Source organism: Falco biarmicus, chromosome 4 (assembly GCF_023638135.1).
Source record: "Falco biarmicus isolate bFalBia1 chromosome 4, bFalBia1.pri, whole genome shotgun sequence".
Classification (NCBI taxonomy): Eukaryota; Metazoa; Chordata; class Aves; order Falconiformes; family Falconidae; genus Falco; species Falco biarmicus.
In genome coordinates, this window is record NC_079291.1 from 49899606 (window position 1) to 49915109 (window position 15504).

The window sequence follows — 15504 nt, forward strand, 5'->3', positions numbered from 1 at the left end:
GCCACAACAGTTGGTGCCCCGTGTGAGGCTGACTGAGTTGGACTCTGACTGTGACATTCCCCCAGCTGTTATTGTTGAGCATGGCATCATATGGTGTGGGATATCTCTTTGGTCAGTCAGGGTCAGCTGTCCCAGCTGTGCCTCCTTCCAGCCTCTTGTCTCCCTCCCCTCCCCAGCCTCCTTGCTGGTGGGGAGAGGTGAGGGGCAGAGGCTACGATGCTGTGTAAGCACTGCTCAGCAATAGCTAAAGCATTGGTCTGTCATCAACACTGTGTTCAGCCCAAATCCAAAACAGCACCCTACAAGCTGCTACAATGAAAATGAACTCCACCACAGCCAAAAACAGAACAGCACAGAAACATTCAGTCACTATGAAGTGAGGGTTATGACTGTTGAAAAAGTTTCTCTCCTTTCCCATCTTTCAAATTTGAACTCCAAATAAAGGGTTACTTTATTGTTTCCCAGCTGTCTTTGTGCTCCTGTAGGTGGATGGTGCAATGCTTCAAATATTGTGCTAAGTATGCAGTTAATAAATACTTGCTAGCTGCTTTTATCTCTTGGGAAGGTAAAACATAAAAAAGGTATTAGGTGCCCCAGGGTGATCCTTGATAGTGAATCCCTGTGTTCATGTTGAAATGAGTCAAGACAATTTAATGGGGCTGAGGCCAAATACGTTCCAGATTTACGACACTGGATGTTGTAGCTTTTAGGGAACAAGCAAATGGAGAAAGAACATAAACAGATGTGGTACACTAGCATGCGGTTTAGGGTACCAAGCAAAGCTTTTTCACAAATAACACTATGAACATTTTGCTAACTGTGCTATTTGTGTTTCCTTTTTGACTACATGAAATACCAACATTTCAGGATCTCTTTTGGACTACCTTGCATCAAGAAAAGGCACATTGCATGGCACAGTAAACTGAACTGTTAGTGCATTGGTCAGCAAAATCTATCATTTTCTCTCTAGAGCTAGAGTCTACAATCTAAAACCTACCAACTAGCACTCCATAGAACACATTTCCTACTACATATTCTGTTCCTAGTTGTGAGGCAGAAGAAGATTTCTCTGTGTGCAGAATCTGTTATAAGATTAAAGGCAATTTGTCTGCCCACACAGACCTGCAATTCAACATAAGTTACTTCTTATTGTGGAGGAGCCAGAGCCAGAGGAAGGGAACCTCAGCAAATTAAGTTTCTGAAATACTAGAACAGAGCAAGCTCAGCAGCTACAAAGAGTGTGTTTCAAATATATATTCTTACTATACTTGAGGTTTGAAAAGGTTTGAAAAGCAGTATGTTTGAAAAGCCTTCACTAAGGAATATGCAGGGTCTAAGCAACATATAACTTTAAACAGAAAATCTACAAAGATAAAGCCACTGGTTTCTAATTATAAAAAGGAACTAGAAGTTTTCATCTTTTTTGCATTTTCACCTAATGATCTGGTGGTTTATGAGAGCAATTTGGAAAAGATTATGTCCTTGCTGCATGTAAATTAAAGGCTGATTTCTATTTGCTTGGATTGGTTAAAATTTCTAAATTACGTCAATAGAAAAGTCATCTATAAGAGCTAAGATGGCAATTTTTGGGAGACTAAGGAAAAGGAAAAAAAAAACCACTGAGGATTCCTCCAGTCTGAGGAATCCAGAGTAGAATATTTTTAGGACATTATAGCTTTTAAATCCCTTTATATTTTATCTGCTTCTCCAAAACTTTTTTTCTGACCAGTATGCAATCCTGTTCTACTTGATAAGTTTAGAAAACAGACACTAGTTATTCAGATTTTCAAGAGCTCAACTCTTCTATAATTAAGATCTGAAATTGCCTTCACTGAAATAATACTATCTGTAATAGGAGCTTGATTGAATCGGGAATAGGCTACATTTGTCCAAGTGTCTTCCCCCACCCCACTCCCAGGTTTTTTTGTGGAAGCATTAGGAATTATTTAACTGATGGACCTTAGTTCTCTGCATTTCACAGCCATGTCAGGCCATATCTTAGTAGTACTGAAAAAGTAAGCAAAGTTCTTATAATTAAAAATAAAGACACAGACTGTTTCTGGAGTGTGCAAATTTTCAAATTTGCAAAATAATAGCCTGGGGTTACAGGAACATAGTGAGACTGGCAGACTGTACAACATACTGTACAGTACAGTATAATGTCTCTAATTAAGAAAACAATTGAAGGGTACAAGGTCAAGTGCAGAAGAACCTTTTTCTCTTCCCAGTCACCAGGCTTAAGATGAGTCAGCTCTGTCTGATCCATAATCTCCACTCTATCCTCTGCTAAATTCACATGGTTAAGGAGGATCCTGATTCTCTGAAATCAGTATCAGCATGCCTGAGATTGCATTTGTGCATCACGAGCTGGTCTCTGGGTCTGCATTAATGCACTTAGGAATGAGAAATTCTCTGCCCTCTCAGAGTGTTCAGCTCACCTGGAGCAAGGCCATTACATGCGCTAACGTGTGGTTCAGTCGTCCCAGAGAAAAGCCCCGTTAGATATTTATCCATGAAATGAAGGACTCATACAGCACAGTGAGGGTGCATCCTCTCATGATGGTGAAGCTGTCTGCATGGACAAAGATATCTTTACCAGCTCAGTTTAGACATAATGAAGACCTCAAATTGCTCTGAACAGTTGTTGCTATTTTGATGGAACAGTTGAGTGACATGGACGTATTTCCTATGCTCAGCTTTTTAGGCCCATTGGGCACACCTAACTTTCAGGTAACAGATTCTGATAAAAGGATTCTCCAACGTTTAGGTCGACACAGTTTTCTTACAACTTCTTTCTTCACATATTTTGTGCTATTTTTGCCCATGTCTTCCTGTTTCTTTGTCTGAGCGGCAACCTGGATCTTGACAGCCTGTTAGAGCTAAAAAATGGTCTGAAACCTTGATAATATGTGGAAATATTTTTACAGGAGTTATTTCTTATTCAGTTGAGGTAAGGAATATCTTCCTCTGCCCATGTACCTAACAAATGTAAAGCAAAACGGTTCTTTTCCTAGAAAGGACATTATCATAATAAACCAATTCCTTCTAATTTATATTTTTACAAAGGCATCACTTCTGGATGACCCTTTGGCTGCTGAATATTACAGTTAAGTTGGTACATGCTGTTAAAAATATTGCTCTATTTTGCCTTTAGCAATCATGCAGCAAAATATTGCTCAGCATGAAAATGAAATTATAAAGATAAGGCAGTTAATAATTGTGAGATATGCTACTGTATCTCCTGTTATTAAAATGAGTAACACAAGAGGATTTGGAATACATATCCTTAATTATTTTTGTCTATCTATTGAGGAACTGGAGAACTAATGTAAAAAAAAAAAAAAAAAAGAAATACCAAAACACCACCAAAACCACAAAATCAGTTTTTATTTTATGGGATTAAAAGATTTTTTTTCCCTTGAGGGCTTTTCCCCTGCACTAAAGATCTGTCATTCCAATTGATTTTTAAAGTAACTTTTATGAATTATTTAGACATAATCAACATATGCCACTGCAAATATTGGGAAAGGTCATGTTATTACAACTGATTTTTCATATGCACCTCCTAAAAAATGGCTTTTTCTAGACATGCAATCTTCCGGATTTGTATACTCAGCATGATATCAGCAATGTTGTCTTCCCATGGCAAAGCTTCTGTTCCCATGATGTCTTGAAATAATGGTAAAGAAAATACACAAACCAGAGGAAAAAATAAAATCTTTAAGAAGTTCTCGATCTTCAGAAAGAGGTTATAGCACCCACTGATTTACTGCAGGTAACCCAGTCCAGTGGTCCAGATAGAACTAGACGATTTATGAAGAATTTAAAAATAAAATTAAAAGATCCTTCTGCCTTTCCCCATCTAGTTATCAAATGTAACAACATCATAAAACTCAATACAAAAATTTACCATGTTGTTGAATAAGAAATAAGAGCTTTGCCAACTGAATGCATATCGGAAGACTAGTCCAGAAATTTACTCCTGCGACACCCATCTCCTTTTAATTATTTTATAAGAAAAAAATTATATAGGCTATCTGTAAATTTACTTAACCACAGAGCTAAAAAACAAGTATTGTTTGAAGTGCTTGCTTTGTCTTCTAATTTGATACATGCTGTTTTGCATCAAAAATGTTGATTATAAGCCTTCTTGGGACTCCAAATAGCGTGTGTTAGAAAGAGCTCAGATTCATGAAAATGAGATGACTGAAGTAATTCTGTTACAATGTTTTTCAATTGGGATAAACCATTTTGTGAAAATCAGACTTTCTGGAAGGTAGAACCTTTCTTCCTGCAGCAGTCTATCCTTCTGCAGTACCACTGCCAGCTGCCGCAGCACCAGCTTTCCCCAGCCTTGACTGCAGAAGTCAAGACAGTCTTTCTTGATAATCGTAGCAGATCCCAGTCTTACCAGAGGTCTCGGCTGCAGGCAGGAGAAAATTAAGGGGTTTTCCACTTGGCTGCTGAACCATTGCTTTTTTAACAATATCTTCCATAAGGCTTTAAACATTAGCAAACTAATCAAAATGCTCTACCTCTGGGCTAAGTGGCATGTACTCTTTATGCCTGCTACACACATTCTGAAGGATATTTATGGCATTGTTGCTACTCCAAATCTAGATAAGATATTTAAATAACAGTGTATCCAAGGAGACAGAATTTTTGATGTCTTGATTTTATTTCAAAAATAAAATAAAACAGTGCATCAGGACTCGCAAGAGAACTCGATACTCCATAACGTAAATAAATAAATAAGTATTCTCCTGGATCTACATTGTGTCTTTCTTTGGGCCAAAAGCTTTTTGGCAAATTTTGCTTTTAAAATATGGTTACTGTTGCTGAATTACTGAAATTGTATAAAACGGTTGAGCTCCCATCAGTTTGCCTGATGAAATGAATCACTGGGACCTCCTCTGGCAGCTCCAGTGACTGTGTGATATCTGCCCTATGGTCTGTCATGAGCAGCATGGAAACAGTTGCCTATTGTCCTGCTCTGATTTCATGTTCTGAGGGCATCCAGACTTTAAACATCATAAAGCTTCAAGCAACAGAAACATCAGAAACATTTTTTAACATGAAAAACCTTTAATTAATTAGGAAAAAAAAAAAAATCCTTGCCCTTACAGAAAAATAGATCCATTCCTCTGAAGGCTCTATCAAACAGTTGTAGAACATTGCAATTTTATGTGTCATAAATATAGTTTCAGCATATATAACTCTCCTTGCCATCTATTATCTGCTAGCAGAGACATCAACAGCAGGGCCTATTGCTTAATTGTGTTATCAAATTTTAGTAGCTAATTTCTTTAGCTTACAACATAGGTTTGTATAGCAATATATTTCTTTTATTACTAGTGAAAGAAAAATCTGCAGTAGTGGCCAAACCTTTTCAGCGAACACCTTTTAATTTATTTTAAACTGATTTAGCATCCAGGATTAAAGTGTAATTCAAGGTGTAGGGTCTTTACTCCACAGGAAACAGTAACTAGTTAGCCAGTAAATCCAGAGTATTAAAAAATATTGCTGGAAGGGACTTCAAAGGACCGTTTGTCTACATCTGTGTCCTTAGGCAGGATCTCTACTATTGCCAACAGATGTTTGCCTAATCCAGTCTTAAAAGACGCCAGTTCCACTACCTGAGTGGGAAACAGGGAATTACCTTCTCCCCTCACACCATGCTGTCCTTAATTTTTTTTGGCTGTCCTTTTATTGTGGGAGCTTTTGCTTTCCACTAAGAAAGGATCTGACTACACACTCTTGGGTGTCTGCAGCAGCTCCAGCTCTAGTCCTTTAGAAATGTGATTTCCTGGCCATTGATGACTTGTCAAATAGGATCCCTGTGGGGTTAATGACAAAATCATTCCATATTTTAAGAAACACATGAGATAGGTAGAAACAATGCCAGTTTCTCAAACCTTCCTCTATGTCTCTCAGCGCTTCACTTCACACAAAGTATGCTGTTCAGTGTCAGTCTGTTCAGCAGCAGTGTCTAAGTTATTTAGCAGTGAAAAAAATCAACAATATCATGCAGCTCAGACCACAATCAACATAATAATTTATTCCAGTGATTCTGCAGAGCCTTTTTAAAGGACAAACAAAAAAGTTAGGGGGTGTAAATCAAAATTTGATTGTCATTTCCTTATCCTACATTTTCTTGCTTTATTAGTTGGGATGAACTGTATGCTCATCTAAACTATATCTTTAAGAGTGGCCTCAGCAGGATGGGTGATGTGAGCACTGCAGAGCCCAGGAAGAAACCACACATGCCAGGCTGTGGAAAGGAAGAAACCAAGAGGAGAGTAAGAGAGGCTCCTCTTAAGCCCTACACTTTGTCAGCAAAAATGTCTGTATGGCAAAAGAATTTCTGCTAACAATTTAGGACGGAGTATCTTCTTTATTATCCCATTATTATGCCTCAGTGCTTATCCATTATGATGGGTATCACCAGATAAGAATATGTGAGTGCTTCCCAATCCATTTCAGGTGATGAAGTTATCCCAAATTGCCTCTCTGGGCAATTCAAACTGAAACGGTTGTGGTTGAAGACTGGGAGCGTGATGTGCTCTAAAGAACAGCAATGGCAGCTAGTTAACTTCTTAAATTATTCCACTTACATCCACTAGATGTGATCTAGCTATACTTTCACATTAATCTTTCAGTGCAAGGCCAGAAATTGGTGTCCAGAGTAAACGAGGCAGTTTGCTCTCTGTCTTCCTCAACAGGATTTTTTACAGTAGGATTGAGATGTATCTTTTATTGTTCTAGGGCCTCAATAGCCTCAGTATGCTTCCAGAGTTTTAAAGTTCCAGAACATTTCCATGAAAAGTTAACTATCCTCTTTTCTTTTCCAAATATTATATATGACTTATTAATTTAATTAAAGTGTTAGTTGCTTTGGAAAATAATTTCAGACCAAAAGCCCCCAAAATATATGTTTTTGAAACATCATGAGCTTGAATATGTTTTTAAATCATGTTTAAAATCTACCTATCATATGTTTAAATGAATATGTTTTGTATCATCTATGGATGTCTTGGGTTTATTTTCACATTTTACATAGACTTTCAGCTGTGTATTGCTGATGACTTTTATTTTGGATAAGAAAAGTTTGATAATAATGTTCTGTCTAATTGTGGTATGATACTACACCATGTAATTTGGTTTTTCAAATCAGTATTTATTTGTTGTTACATTTGCATATATACTTTTTGTCGTAAATGTTAATTGGAAATGTCAGAGTTCCTTTTCAATTTAATTAGCATAATTGCACACAGAAAAGAGTGGAAATCTCTTTTAATTTATGTAACATTTATTAAAGACTGTCCAGAATATGGCTGTTGGTGTTTCTTTGGTAAACTTAAGCATTTTGACCATCAACTTACAGAACAGCTTGACATCTTAAAGTTCCTTCAAAGTCACAACACTGGAGAAAGGCTGCCATTTGGCTTCTTGATGTATTCCCTTTTTATGTCTTCTACACAAAACAGATGAGAGAACCTGATTTTCAGAACTTTCGTCTTTGTTTCATGTTTCTGCCTTTTTGCTGTGTGCTTTTTTTGCAGGATGAAAACTTGTTTGAGAAATGTGGTCCTTGACCCACTACACTTGCTGAGAAGAACCAGTCCACTGTGTGCTGACAGCAGAGATGGTGCCGGGTGGACATAGCTGCTGGGCAGATTTCTAGTTCTATGAAGTAGGGTTGTCACTGGTGTTTGCTGGATCAAAAATGAAAGATCTAAAGAAAGCAGTTGGTACTGGTATTTTCTGGCATGTGTGTGAGTCAAGTAAAGAATAGGTAAGTGAGGTTTTCAGCAATGACATGTGAGGTAGGCTGTGAAACTCAGCTACAGGGTCCCTAAATGTCCCACTCTATTTTAGGTAAGCCATTTCTATTCTGCCAAATTTCCTCCCTCATGGCACTCAGAAAGAAATTCACAGGAATGTATATACAAGATGAAAGGATTATTTCAGGTACTGTGGAGAGGCCACAAAACCTCATTTCCCAGGTATTTTTTACCTAGTAGAAATTCAGACCTGCAATACAATATCCAAAACCGCAGCTGAACTATGAGAAGTCGTCTGCAATATTTCTCAGATCTGCACAGGTGGTTCATCTGACCATGGCAACCAGAAAATAACCATGCTAAAACTTCCATAACTCTCTACACTTTTTTTAACAGATTTTTAAATTCCTCCTTCACAAATGCACACATAATCTCCATTGACTCTAAAGACGATAAGATGATTATATATGTGAGGGCATTTATGAATGGGCAACTACACAGTCATAGGAAAGGTTGATGGAAATTATATAAGGGTTTAACCACAATAAGATCTCAGTGCTCTTTGTAGAGTAAAAAAGTCTTTGGGTCAGGCAGTTTATTACTAGTGGGGAAATATCAATAAATAGAACCATATAAACTTTGGAGGTGTTTAATTTTGACTTTTTTAGAATTAACTTAATTTCCATACTTTAAGCTTTTATAGAAATTGCTGGAGCACATTAAAATTGTTATTAAGGATTTTTTTCTTTTACTGTGAGAATAAGTGAATGAAATACTTTAATAATCTTTTTATGTAAAAGATGAAAACATGTTTTTAAATATGTATACTTTTAAACATCTATGAAAAAACAAAAAGATGTTTTTACTTACTTTTAATGAAGCACAACTGCCTTAGTAAACATTTAGTTTTAAAAAGCATATGTTTTTTCAGCAAAGACTCTCCCTCCTTTTAGAAAAAAATAAGATAACATCAGATAACTTTACTGGCATCTCTAAGTATTTGACAATATTAGATCTGCTGTTTGGGCCATTGAGTACTATTGAAGGCCACAGTCCCAACTCTAGAGCAATGGGCTATAATGCTCTTCAGAGATGTCCTTTAGCCTGATATACGAGGTAAGTCACAGTTCATCTTTCCTCTCTCCATTTGCAACATACTAATTTCCTTTAAAAGTGCTTTTAGATAAGCTAATGGAATTCAATATAATTTTATTCACCCTACCATATGAAATGTAACAAAAATCATATCTCTTTAGAAAGACCTGGAAATGGTACACTCCAGTATCTTCTTAACAAGAGTATTACCACAGAAAGTATTACAAGTCATGCTATGAAATTTCTTGAAAACAACTAACCCTATGATCAGCCTTAACCCTCTTAGATGGGTTGAGTAACTGTTTTTTTCCTAAAGCAAATTAATTACTCCCTTGAATGAAAGTGAATCCTAAAATAATTGAATTTATTTCCATTCAAATAATACTTTGGAGCCTTACTGGAAAGGCAACCTATTCCTCAATGTCAGTGCTGAGGTTGGTCGCTGAGCTCTTTGCAAGAAGAGACACTTCTAGGAGTAATTCATGGGCTACACAGTGGCTGTGGTATTGCTTTCTTTCCTCACCATTTGTAACTTAACAGCACAGGTGGAGCATATTTTGAATGCAATAGAAATTAAACACCACTCAAAGTATGTTTGAACTTTAACGTCTGCTTTCACTGGCATCTTCAGTAATCTGTAAAAAATACTTTCATTAAGAACTTCACACTGCATAGTCTTTCCGTCATGTTTTAATAATACAGGGAAATTCCTTTCAGCAGAGATGTATCCAGAAGGAAGCTGATTTTCAGCTCTTTTATTTAGTGCTGTAGTTGAGACGGGCAGAGTGAATGGTTGCTACTGATGTGACAGAGCTAGAAAAAGGAATTTAACCTAAGGCTAAAGTTGGTAGGTTCAGCAAAATCACTCAGTTTCTGCACTTGCCTATATGGCTGTTGGGATAAGCTGTTGGCCTGTAAACGGGGCTTGGGCACACCATGATTCCATCCTCCTTGTGCAGCCATAATGACTCTGTGGGCTACACAAGTCATTTCCAGACCCTTCTGGTGTGGTGATTGTCAAGATCAGATTGGCCTTTTATGTAGCCAAGTGAAACAGACTTTGCAGCCTTGGAAAAAACTCAAGAAAATGTGAAAGGTGGTACAGAAGCTCTCTGAACACTCAGTGTGTTGCAGGATAGATTCAATCTTGAGAACTCCAGGACTAGTAGGATGAGTTTGGAGCAGTTGCTTCACCTTTTCCACCTCAGTTACGCATTTCAGACATGTTTGGTCAGGCTGCAATGTCTGGCTAAGCAGTTCACTAACCCTGTTCCCACACTGCTTGTTACCAGTAACGCTGACTCCCTGCTCATCAGGTTCAGAAATTAGTGCTGTTTCTCTATTTGCAAGTTCATTTTCCAGTGAGCAGAAAAAAAAAATAAATCCTAGTGATAAAATAAAATGTTATTGAAAAGGGTGTACCTGGATTGAGGGAGTGGGTCTGAAAAGGGTCAGGGCTCTGTCCCGTGTGAGGAAGAGCAAGGCTCAGTTGAGCTGGAAGCAGAAGTCATCTGCCAGGCTAGTGGTAATGTGCTTGGCAATGGGAGGGGACCCAGTGAGAAGGGATAGACACTTGCCCTGTGTGGGAGATAGTCAGCTGGTTGTGGTGGCTTGTGGTGTGGAAGGTGATTGGAGTTGAGCTGTTCCTCAGCACCTTTGTAGGCGTCCAGTGGCAGATGTATTTCAGGGAGCTGACCGGTTACTCTGGCTCTGTTTTGTGGGTTTGTTTTGTTTTTTGTTGTTGTTGTTGTTGTTGATTACCTCAAATCTACCTATCAGCTTCCTATCCTACAGATAGAAGAACTTGAAAACTTCAGTGGTTTTGACTTTACTTTAAAATCCTACTTTACAATGAAGATTTCCCAGGAGAAAAAGCAAAGGATCAGTCTCTCAGCATTAACCAAAATAGGAGGTGATATCTGTAACTGGGGTATAAGCAATTCTCTGACAATTCAGGCTAATGAAGCTTTCTCTGTGAATTGCCACAGAGGCTTTTATGACAGAAAAGAGACCAGTAGTTCCACCACTGAAGTCCCTAAGTATAAAAATGTGCTTTCTTTAACAATCTAAATGCAGACCTTATTTAAGTGATAAAACTGAGTCAATGATCACAAGATCTGAATGTGTCTTCATAACTTACTAACAACTAAGTGAAAATAACTTCCTCAAAGCTTCAAAATTTAGTGAATAAAACATAAGTCATGTTACTCTTTCCTCTCAGCACGCACTTTGGTATTGAGACATAAGCAATGACTGCAAAGTGGAGTTTGAACAAGACTTTGCATCTTATACTGCCAAACTTTGAATAGCATCAACACTCAAGAACAAGTTGGGCTAGGAGAAACACATTTCTGTCAGTAAAATGAATTAAGAGGTTTGCTTTTAGGGGTATGGCCTTAGCTTCTCAATTTCATTATGAGGCATAAAATTTCTCATATAAGTGAGAATCAGAGAGTCTTCATTTTCCCCAACTTGTCCTTTAACTTGATTAAAAATATCACTGGGGGGTGGGAGTAATGTGGGAGGTGGGAAGGACAGAGAATCTGCTCTTGTTTGTGTCTGATTCCAAGCTCAGTTACATCAGTAAAAATTGGCAGTTCTCTGTAAGTCTGTGGAGGTAAGCCAGGTTTATAGTAGTCTGGGACAAGTACTAGGTACTAATCTGCCTAAAGAAGCATATCAGCTGCAATAAGGCTGCAGGACTTGTTACAACTGTTGAAAACCGAATATCGTTAGCTTCCCCTCATTTATTTTACTGTTAGGCTTGCAGCATTTGTGTTGAAGTGGCACACATTAAAATAAAGACAGTCTGCTTCTCTTATGTCCTGTATTTCTTCGTGACATTATTAGTTAAAAAATTAAGATGCAGATTGCCTTGGTAAAAGGTAAGCTGCCATCTACATTTTTCTACAGAAAAGAAAAAATATCTTTTGGCCCATTTATTTCTATGAATGTATTTATTGTAAGATGAAAGGTACAGCTGGCTTATGAAAAGAGAGAATGGAAATGGCATTATGAGGTATTTTATACATAGCAATTATCCTACCATTTCTAATGGATATACAGAGCTCAACATCTTCCCTGTTTCTTAGGACCATAGGCTGGGTGTCATCTTTGACCTTTATTTCCTCTCATGTAGGTTTTCTCACTAAGATTGTTGCAGAATTATTACCAATGCTTATCCTATATATAGAGAACCTTTAGAAAATAGTGGTTTATATTTGTCCAGTATCTGCAAATTTGTCTTGTCCCCATTATTTCTGTTATGTAGCTCACAAGCTCTTTGACATTAACTATGAACCGCTGTTGAGTGACTGGAACTGAGACTGAAACTTTGGTTATAGCACCAAGTTTGAATGCTATCCAGAAGGAGCACTCAGTACCACAAAGACAGATATATTCAATCACTAGAGAGCAAATCCTCCTTTCTTAGCAATAAGTAAAGCAAACACTAGTTGTTAAGACTACTGTAATGAACACATCAAGAGGAATTCTGAATGCCTAGACTAACAAAAATGGAGTTGGTTCCTCTTCTGTCTTACAACTTGCCCTGTTGTATACATCGTGCAATAAGAGGTTGCACTTTTCTTTCACTGAATAGCGTGATAAGGCAAAGTTTCACAACACAGTATTTTCCATTATGTTAATGACAGGGTCCAGCACAAAAGAGTGATAAATCCCACCCACGTGGCATCACCTTGAAATCCTGGTAAACCAGCTCTTGTGCCCAGTGTTCCTTGCGGGGAACTCAGGGAGAAAACAGCAATTATCACAAATGGAAATTTTGAATGTTAGTAAACTGAATATGATCTGTAGAACACATTTCTATTATTTTCGGAGTTGTCTAATACCTACTCTAAATTTATTATATATTTATACAGCAGTATATAATCCATGTCTCAGTAACAAAATTTAAGATCGTGCCTTTTTAATCTTTATCTTCAGCTAGTCCTCATTCTTAAAATTGCTTTTGAGCAATGAGTCTGCAGGTTTTATGGAATACAATTTATATTAAGAAGATAAGGATAGTCATATTAATTGCACAGAAATAGGGTACTGACATTCTGATTCTCTCAGTACAAACATGAGTTTATGATTTGCCCTATAGAGCTCAAACAACCATCTCCCCATCTATACTTATTGCGAATTCTCAAGATATCCTCAGACTAATATTGGGGGTTTTTAGAAGACCATTTCCTGCAATCAATCACAGCACCTTTCATGAACCTGCTTTGCCATTTATCAAGCACTAAATAAATGGTCCAAAGCCGGCAAACGGCTGTTTCTGAGGCCAGTAAAGATAATTCATAGCATGATAATAAATTAGTTTTGTGTCCTCTGATTAGGTACATTGTAATTAAGAGAATAACTATGCACTAAATGATAGGGTTAGTATAAAAAATGCAGGGTCATTATAAAAAATGCAGAGGCCAAAGGTGATCAGCTTTGCTAACTGTGATCCAAACATGCCAGTAGTGACTATCAAGTTACGTCCTGTCACTTCCTTTGAGTAGTTTTTTTTAAAGGACTTTGGTCACCTTCTGTCTCATTTTGTCTTTTATATATATTGCCACTGATAGAGGTTTTGAAAAGACTGAAAGAAAAGGCTGACTGACATTTCTGAAAAGCATGTAATTACTTGTACATTAGTGAGCTTTCAGATATCAGCTAGAGCAGCTCTGCTTTTTGTAAGCGTTCAACAGAAGCTAGCCATCGCCATGAGTATCAGCTTCCTTTGTTGGCTACGGGTACCACACAATTATATTTGTTTTAGCTGGAAGTTTGCCACATATTTATGGTGACAAGTGGCAAGGTTCAAGCTGGCAAGCATTAAATACACGCCTGTGGAGAGAAAGCTCAGGTCAGAAGCACTCACCATGCAAAGGTCATAACCTTCTTGCGTGTTTAAGTTAGCCATGGAGGAGCACTCCGGCTGTGGTAAGATCTTACGGGGTGTTCCCTCCCACAACAAAACATCTGAGTGGCAGGGAATCTCTGAAAGAAAAGACACTTTAAATACATTAAGAGAGTGGTAGTAGGGAAAAGTTCTTCACTGAAAGGGTCATTGGTCACTAAAACGGGCTCCCCAGTGAACTGGTCACAGTACCAAGCCTGTAAGAGTTCAAGGAGCATCTGGATGATGCTCTTAGCCATATGATTTAGTTTTAGGTAGTCCTGTGAGGAGAAGGGAGTTGGACTTGATGCTCCTTACAGGTGCCTTCCAACTCGAGATATTCTATGATTCTATTATTCTATGATAATAAAAGGAGGTATTAGTAATTGTTATTGTGTACAAGTTGTATACTACCAATGGTAGTTGTGTGTATAATTAGTTGGCTTACTTTTTTTTTTTTTTATTAATGTGTAACAGAGCTGAGCAACATGATTTTGGTCCCACTTAAATGGATGCAAAATCAGTGTAACTTTTCAGAGGAGCTGCTTGAATGATTTATATTGTTCTCCCCAAGAACAGAGTAAATCAGACCCACAAATTTTTGGTGACAGTTTCAGATAATATAAGTAGATTATCTCAAGAGAGATGTGCAAAACACCTCTGTGTAATTGCTACTTTACATTTTCATGACAAACTCAAATCTCAGACCAGCTTTTCAAGAAATTTGATATGGTTGATGAATCTTTGGAGTGAAATGGCCAATTTATGGGCTGGTATCAAAACAATTTGCTATGAAGGCTGGTGATATTTGGCAGTTCAACCAAGTTCTGCTTTGGGATGTTGGAACATGACGTGAAATTCATGGACTGTAAACCTGTGAAATCTCAGGGCAAGAAGGAAAAATTTTGCAGCTGAGAAAATTATCTCCTTTTTGATACATGGGTTCTTTTAATAAGTAAGAATCTTCCAAATTGTCCATAAAATGAGCACTGGACAGCACGTTTAATGACAGTGCCATAGAATCCATTGAATAGGAACATATTTGCCTAGTAAAATGACTGACATATGTTATCGTGAGGCTTAAATCCTGGTAGTACTCTATAAATGTTTCCTAAATTTGCCCATAAAGCTGGATTATACAGTGGTCCAAAATGACCAGCAATATTTTCAAAACAGTTTTAGAAAACACTTGTTTAACACATGCATAAATAGAACACAACGAAAACAAATATTTCCCTATGTCAGCTTTTTGCATGTGACATCCTAAAATCATTCACAGAATAAAGCTAGCAGTATCATTTAAGCCATCCACCTTCCCCCTACAAGGATCCTCAGCTTTTCCTAAACAATTCCCAGCAGACATTTCTCTAACCTGTTGTCAGATATCCCAGCGAGACCTTGCACAGCATACGCACACAGTGCATCCAAGCACTCATCTGTTCTTACAGCTAGAAATTATTTCCCAATGTCTAACCTAAATCCAATCTCTCGTTTACTTTATTCGCACACTTGAGATCTCTCATTTGCTATTCCTCGGAATACTGCAACTCCAAACCGTTTTAGGTGGCCTGCAATATATGCAGTATATCTTGTCACTAGGACACTGAGTGAAGGATTACTGTGCTTTATGTACCAAAATGAAAATGCAAAGCTTGACATTTATGTCTGTTTCTGCTGTTTATCTGCTGTTTCTGCATGGCTTATAGCACTGTTTCCCAGTCATGGTTATCA